Source organism: Limulus polyphemus, unplaced genomic scaffold (genome assembly GCF_000517525.1).
Source record: "Limulus polyphemus unplaced genomic scaffold, Limulus_polyphemus-2.1.2 Scaffold3482, whole genome shotgun sequence".
Taxonomy (NCBI): Eukaryota; Metazoa; Arthropoda; class Merostomata; order Xiphosura; family Limulidae; genus Limulus; species Limulus polyphemus.
Window position 1 is genome coordinate 91,143 of NW_013669092.1, and position 7,482 is coordinate 98,624.

Sequence of the window (7,482 nt, forward strand, 5' to 3'; positions counted from 1 at the left end):
AATCAGTTAAATGACGAAAATTAGGTGTCTATTTACTTGTGACCACTCAGTGTACACCAAATTGCTTTAGTTCATGACTTTATTCTGTACACTATTCCTAATAACATATCCTACATAAACAAAATGTAAACAAAAATACCATCAATATCATAGTTAATCCCACTAATCACTGCTGGAGATTCCTATGTATGCTATTTAGAAAATGAGTGATTTCATCCATTTGTTGGACAGTTCTTTTGTAGAGCAAACCATCAAGATGCCGTTTTCATAATCCTTTATTGTAAAACATATTCTTTGTCATCCATGATAAAACTAAGATATCTCACATTCTTAAAATTCTTATTCATAACTCTAAAGAAAGACTGGGCATGGCCTAGTGATTAGCATCCTAGATGTTGCTTCCAAGAGTCTATGGTTCACTTCCCATTGCCACAAAAATGTGTTCCACACATATTGGGACCATGGGTACATTATCTGATTAGAGCAGCCCAAGAGTTAGTGGTGGGCTCTATTAACTGGCAGCTTTCTCTCTAATCATATTGATTTAAAATTAGAAACAGTTAGCTCAGGTAGTCCTTGCAATATCTAAAACAAACAAACATAACCCAGAGTATTGAATTAAAGTTATAATTTTCCTAATACTGAAAATATATTTATGATAGGTACTTGCCTCCTCTTACAAGATTAGCTATTTTCGTTCAGTGCTGCCCTCTATATGCGAACTTTTCTTTGCGCATGCCACAATTCTTGTGCTCCCCTCTTATTGGAATTACTATATTCCAACATGTCTATCATGCAAATCATCTCTTAACCAACAGTAGCATGACATGCTCACGTGCTCCTCTACCAAACCTTCACCTCTTCGAAGTTTGGGAGAAGGTGTGAGCACTGGAGAAGTGGGGAGGAAGTGTGAGGGAGGTAAGTACCTTTTGGAAATATATTTTCAAAATAAGAAAATTACAACTTCTGATACAGTACCTACTTCCTCTCACAAGATTAGCTAGAATCCCACATTGAGTAGGAGGAGGAACTGGTGTGAAATCCCCTTCTGCTTTACCCATGTAGTCCATGGATGGTATGGTCCAGAACGGGCATGTTTATGAAACAAATTGTTGCAAGATAATTAATAATTAACCATCAAGCAATCATATGGAACACCCCATCTCAAAGGTGAGCATGTGAAGCCATGGACGAGAGAGTGCTAGTCAGTATGGCTGACAATGCAGATTTAGAGTTAAAGAATACCTGGTCGGGCACCACTCGCCACAAAGCGGAATCCATGTGATAAAAGGAGGGAGAAAGGCCCGCTTAAAAATAATGAAATGAAGAAACTTACCAGTTAAAGTTGCACAGAAGTGTGGAGAATGACCACGGGTGGTAGACAAAACCCCGACGCCAAAAAACGCGTGATACGATAAAGATAGAGATGAACATACTCAGAGTGGTCCACATACCGGATTGTTGAATATTCTCCATTAGAAGACGAGAAGTGAGGTAAAAGGTGAGATGGGTGATCTGATGGGAGGAAATGTGGAACAATGTATGGGAGGAAGAAGGCAGGGAAGAGTAGACCAAATGAACCAAAAGGCAGACCCAATTTGTAAGGGTAGAAGGTGAAAGATAACGGAGTGAGGAAGATTGCCAGGGGATAAAAAGGGTTGCATGTACCCCAAAAGTAGCTCTATGTGCCATATAACAATTAAGGGCCCTGATCAGACAAAGTCTATCCAGATCTGGCCTCGGGTAAAGATGGGATATAGAAGGACCTTGCTGTGGTCCTAGGGGGAAGGAATGATCAGGATAAAGGAGAAGATGGGAAGTGTGATAAAGGGTACGTGAAACATCAATGGCAAACAAATCAAACCATTGACATCCATAGGCCAGGAGAAGGAAATATGTTTTAAGGGACAAATGAAACAAGGAGCACAAGAAAAGTGGTTCAAACGAAGGTAAAGTGAGGGCATGCAGGACCACATTAATGTCTCAATATGGAAGGGCAGAATGCCTTGGAGGCCTCTAAATCCAGATGGAATGCACGAGCACAGAAAGAACAGGGGAAATGAAAACCCTACAGTATCAGGAAAAATGGAAGGTATGGGATAGTGCCGCCCAATATCCGGAAAGCAAGGAGACCAAAGACCCATGGTCAAAAAGCCAGGTGGAAAATTCTGTCACACAAGGTTGATGAAGAAGGGAGGGTAGAAGAGGGACAGTTGGTGATAGGAGCAGACATTGTAACCTTGGAAACCAAGGTTGCACTGGTCAATAGGGTGCAATCAGCAGGACTCGACAAGGAGTGGAGTGAACACGAGAAATCACCTAATGAAGCAGCTGGATTGGAGAGTACACATAAAGGTATGTGTGTGTGATCAATCCTGGCTGAAAGCATTGACTGCCAAAGCCTGTGGATGTGATACAGGTAACCAAAAGAGGGGCAACTGGGTATTGAGGCCTGTGGCAAAAGCATCCAATTGGGAAGAACCCCATCAATGGCAAAAGTCCCTGAAAACGAGAGGATCTAATGCTCACTCTGTTGGATAGATCTTGTCTGGGCATGAAAGACGATCTGTGACTAGATTGAAAGCACCTGGCACATGACATTCAATAAGATGAATGTGATGTGCATGGGCTCTGAATAATAGATCCAATGTCCAAAAACATGGGTCTCTGGACTGATGCCCCCTTAGTGGTTGATGTATGCCACCATCATAGAGTTGTCCGAATGAACCATCACCAGACAATGATGAGCAAGAAAAAAGAAGTAATGTAATGCCTGACATACTGCTAGAAGTTTGAGAACATCGATATGTAAGACAGTTTTGTCTGCAGACCAGAGGCCGAAACTTTCTGATGATTGACTCATGCCCCCATTCTTGAAGGGATGTGTCCATGAAAAGATGTAGATCCGATCGTGGTGAAGTGGCACGCCTGCCGGTGGGCTTTGTCCAGCCACCACTGTAGATTGTCTCGCAGGGGAGGAGGAAAGGAAATGGTAGTGGAAAGAGAATCCCGAGCAAGATTCCATCATTCGTGAAGCACCCAATAGAACCTTGCGAGCAGTAAGTGACTGAGTTGATAGGTCATGGTGAACTAAACGTTCCATGGAACAAAGATGTAAAGGAGGAGTGTGACCCACAAATGGACGAGAAATTGAATGGATCAAAGGAATGACTTCTCCAATTTGATCAACCAGCCCATCCGAGCTGCCACAAAAAGGAGTTGGTGAACATGAATGGCCTATTCCTGCTTGGAATGAGCCAGTCGTCCATGTAATGATGAAATTGCTTCCTCAGAGCATGAAGATGACAAGCAAAAGCCCGGACTATGTGATAAAACACATAAGGAGCCAAGGTTAGTCTAAAGGGGAGGGCCCGAATTTGGTAAGCCACTCTGAGGTCGAGACGGATGTACTATTGGGATAAGCATTAGACATCCATTTTCGTCGTCCACAACCCTGTGGAAAACGCCCACCTCAGGGTTAGAATAGACTCCATGGTGAACTTGGGGAATGCAATGAAGTGGTTAAGACGAGATACGTAGATGATTGTCCGCCAATTCCCAGTTTTCTAGGGAACAACGAAAAGACGGAAATAATATACCCCAGAAGTATGGTGGATCACTTTGATTGCTCACAGACAAAGCAAATATCGAACTGCTTCTGACAGGTCACAGATTCTTGAGGAGGAGGGAAGGAAATGGGGCAAGGAGAAATAGGAGGTGGGGAAAGAAACTGGATAACGAATCCTTCTGACAGAACCTGTATCACCCATTGATTGCCAGTGAAAAAGAAACTCCAACAGTCTAGCTCCCACAGGGTAGTCATCGGTACTGGTGGCGATGGATGTTACGTCATTGAGGAAATCGACGAAAAGAAGTACCTCGATTAGAAAGAATGGGTAAGGGTTGGGAAGATGAAGGATAGGAAACGGGAATAGGTGACATATGAGGCTCTGACTGCGACAAATGGGCTACAATGGTCGTATGGGTGGATTGCTGACAGGCTGATGCCACCCGAGGCTCGATGGTTTCTGGGACTATATCAAAAACAATGTCTCAGAAGAGGTGCAATATGCAAGTCCATGAGATATGTTGAGGAGGTTAATTGACCCGATCCATACCTATTGTCCATTGTCCCTACCTATAAGATCCCAACAACAAAGAAACCATGTATGTAATGCCAGAGTGGAGGTAGAAATATGGGCTAACGAAGAGGAGAGAAGGTAAAGGGTATCTGCAGAAAACTCCTCAGGATCTCTGTGGAGAGCCTCTGATAGAAGATGCATGGAAGAAAGATACCGTAGAAGGTTAGTTAGGGTAAGATGAAGGCAAGAATATTGGACATGGGGAAGACTAACATTAGATTTGGGAGTTGCACCTAAACAGGTAACAATGAACCCAACAACTGCTGATCCAAAAACGGATAATCTGCACGAAGGTAAGAAAGGGTGTATTGATCAGAAGTTCTTGGGGGTGCAGCATGCTGATCCTCTTACTTAATTGTGAGACAACTTGATTTGCACGTACCAAAAGGAGGGAGGGAGTAAATACCAAAAATGTTTAAGATGATGGCTCATGTAACAAGGAAGGATGGGGTGAATAAGATATAGAAGAAATGGATAAAGCATCACAAACCTGAGATAAAATCTGTGAGACCGAATTAGGCCTAGATGGCAACTGGGAAGGAACAGCAAACTCTGAAAGTGGGAAAAGATGATTAAAATCCTCATTATTCTCAACAATTTCAGCTGATTCAGGAGAAGCCTGGGCAATGTCAGCGGACAAGGGTTGATCCATGTAGCATTCAATCTTCTGACATAAAAGCAAAGAGATCCACCTTCGGGTTGCTCGCACCTGAGGCCTGAGAAAAAACACTGGTTGTTGGTGTGACCCCATGAAATGATAATGTGAACTTCGGAATTCACAACTCAAGAAAATGTTCACAAATTGTCGAGTGCATAAATATAGCGACAAAAATGAACTGGTATAAAATAATTAAAAAACTCAAAAAGGAACCACTAAGTGCAAAAAAAAAAAATTGTCACACTGGAAGCACACAAAAGAAGGCATCTGAACTCAACAGTGCCAAACGAGAGGAGAAGGTTCGTTAGAGGAAGTCACGTACCATGTGAATATGTTATGCTACTATTGGCTAAAAGATGACGCATGATGATTTGCATGAGAAAGATGTTGGAATATAGTAATTCCAACAAGGAAGTAGGGCAAGGCTTGTGGCATGCATAAAGAAAAGTTCACATATAGAGGGCAGCACTTAACGAGAATAGCTAATCTTGTAAGGGGAGTTAAGTACAGTATCGGAATACCTGTTCCCACATATGGACCCTAAAAGTATTATTGAAGCATCTAGATGTACCACCTTGCTTTCTTTTTTGATATAGTACAAAAATTGGAGTTGTAGTTTAAAAAAATAGAACCTACATTGGCATTTTTGAGCCATTTAATGGAACTATCAATACATATGGTAGTGTGTCATATGGCTAAAACAACCTGCAATTTTCCAATTTCTGTAGCTCGAACTGTGGTAATCCAGCATATCGCATATTTTCAGTGAATGTACTCTACTGGACCCTTACTTCACATACCACATTTCAATGCAATCCATTGAGAAGTACACGAAATATAAAATCTCCAATTTTGATTGAATTTCTTCCATTTTTCTTTCATGGATTGTTTTCAAATTTGGTTCACTGATAGCTCTTTAAAACCTACAATGAGGTATCAAATTTGGTCAACTAAGCCACATATACAAAGTTATAATAACTGCACACTTTTGAGCAAAATCTTTGCGCAACGCTTACGCAAAAAGTCATGTTAGCTATCGGTTTGAAATTTTTACTACAGCGTCACCTAAAAGTAAAGGTGGTCCATTTTTAGTTTTTTGTCATTCGTATTAAAGATGGCTGATTTAGAGCAGTAAAACTATAGGATGAAAGTACGTGCAGATAATTGTATTAAATCTAAGTTTCAAATGGACAGCAACTGCCTGTTGTAGAAACCTACAAATGTAGAGGACGACGTCTTTCGTCTTCAGGTCGAAAGGGTGAGAGGTTTTTTCCTGTGGCAATGCTGTACAACAACTGAATTTGTAAGCCCCACAGTTCGCATATCACAATTTACATCAAAAAATAAAGATCTGTCTGGAATATAAGCCTTGCTATACATTTTAGACCACTATTTGTGGACATGAAATGTTTTCAAGGTTCTGGAAACCGTTACATTGTTGTTACTCTACGTTTTCTGATTATCTGTTTTTATAAAATGACTACAGTCTAACTACCGTGTTCGGTAAAGAATACTAGAGAGAAAGAATCTGGGAAATTGTGTATGGAAAGTGCGAATAACTGAAGGCTGTTTAGTATGGCGTCAGATTTGGGAAGATGGCATCGTAAAACACTTTTGAACTGGCATGCACAAATATTAACCCTAGAATTACCGACAGGTTCTAAATTTTTTAAACTATTTATTGTACCTAAATGTTTTATGTATCTATAGTTTTGTTGGTAACAGAGTACCTAATAAATAAAACATACAGAAAATCTAAATAGAATACCGTCAATCTTATTTCAATTAATCCCACTAATGACTGATAAGGTTATCTATATATGTTTTTTCCTAGAAAATGGGTGATTTCGCTAATTTGTTTCCGTTTTTTTTAACGATGTTGTAACAGGCAAAAACACAAAATTAATCCAAATGTGGACGGTATTAAAATAAATCCTTATTTTAAGGTTAATACTTTCGAGTATTGAAGTTGATAGTATAAAATTTGTTAATTTTTCATTACCTTTTCAATTAAAGTTTAATTTTTATTAAGTTGAATTTATTGAAGTTCGATTATAGTAGTATTAATTAAAAAATAGCTTCAATACTATTATTTACATTAATTGTTAATAGGCGATTAAAATCAGCACTATAAAATAAAAATGAAGTTAATATAAAATAAGCATTAAGAAGTTCTTTGCTAAATTCATTGTAAAACCCAGTTGTCATCTTAGCCATAAAGGATACTGTCTGTTGTAACAGCTCCCAAAGGCGTTGGAGATACATCTACCAGACAAAATCCAAACGCTGGTGTTAAACTAGCCAGTAATCATAGAAAATCACTTAACTTATTAAGGGAACAGAGTTCAGTGCTTACACCCACAATGTCTCATCTCCTACTGCCTTTCAGATTCACCGTTTGCAGCAGGTTGTGCCTTGTGGGAAGGCAGTTACCCTTAAAGTTCTTCTTAACTCCAAGATGTCCTCCTGTTAAACTATCACGGGATTGACGCAGCACAACTTCCCGTAACTTTCTCGGTATAACTGTTTGCCAGGTCGTCACTTTCCCATCTGCAGTTTCCCTTCTCCAGAGAACAATGCCATCTTCAAGCTTCAACTGGTCCCATTGTGACCAATAGTTCTTTGTCACAGGGCTTAAGCTAGACACCTTCTCCCAAGCAGGGTGCAAAACACTTGCTTTTA